General features: G+C 45.5%; 1 pseudogene; it reads right to left on the bottom strand.

The window, feature by feature from the left end:
• Positions 1–62: 62 nt before the first annotated feature.
• Positions 63–824, bottom strand: LOC115284842 (annotated as a pseudogene).
• Between the last annotated feature and the right edge of the window lie 15 nt (positions 825–839).

Raw genomic sequence — 839 nt, 5'->3', positions numbered from 1 at the left:
AACTGGTGCTAAAGCTCATCCATGGAGAGACTTTCTAATGAAAAGGAATGCCAGCTTCCACATCAATGTAATTTCTGCCTCGTAAACAACACATGAACCACCTGGTAAAGGAACTCTTTGGTCTTTATCCCATAAATGATGGGATTTAGCATAGGAGGAGCCAGAATGCAGATACTGGCCAGCAGGACATGAATGTGGAGTGCAAAGGTGGCGACCAAACTGCTGAGTAAGGGTTGTAAAGATCCCAGGTCCATAACAGAGTATAATGACACAGACAAGGGAGCCCCAAGTATTGAGAGCTTTGTGGTGAGCATCTCAGGAACAGAAGACAGAGTGGAGAATTAGTACATAAGAAATAAAAATTAGCACATATGACCAAGGTTGACATTAGAGCAAAAACTCCATACCAGAGGTGTACTCATATTTCGTTACAGGAAGCAAGGAGCAAGAAATATGCTTACACGCTGTGTTTGGGAAGATGCTACTCTGGCAGAAAGCCAATCTTTTCAGAAGAAATATTATGAGGAAAATGGTACCATAACTTCTCAGAAAGATAGACATTCCGATATTCCCAATCAGTGCCCGAGTAAAGATTGTGGTGTATCTCAGCGAGTAGCATATGGCAATGTAGCGGTCAAACGCCATCACCAGCAAGATGCCTGACTCAGAGATGAAGGTGCTATGGATGAAGAAGAGATGAGAGATGCAGCGACCCAGGGAGATCTCCTCGGCATGGAACCAGAAGATGGCCAAGGCCTGATGTACATGGAGAGGACCACGTCTGCTCCGGCCAGCATGCAGAGGAAGAGGTACATGGGTTCATGGAGGCTGCGCGTTGT

This window comes from Suricata suricatta, unplaced genomic scaffold (assembly GCF_006229205.1).
Source record: "Suricata suricatta isolate VVHF042 unplaced genomic scaffold, meerkat_22Aug2017_6uvM2_HiC HiC_scaffold_22923, whole genome shotgun sequence".
Taxonomy (NCBI): Eukaryota; Metazoa; Chordata; class Mammalia; order Carnivora; family Herpestidae; genus Suricata; species Suricata suricatta.
The sequence above is the reverse complement of the archived record's forward strand: the minus strand, read 5'-3'. Positions and strand labels throughout refer to the sequence as shown.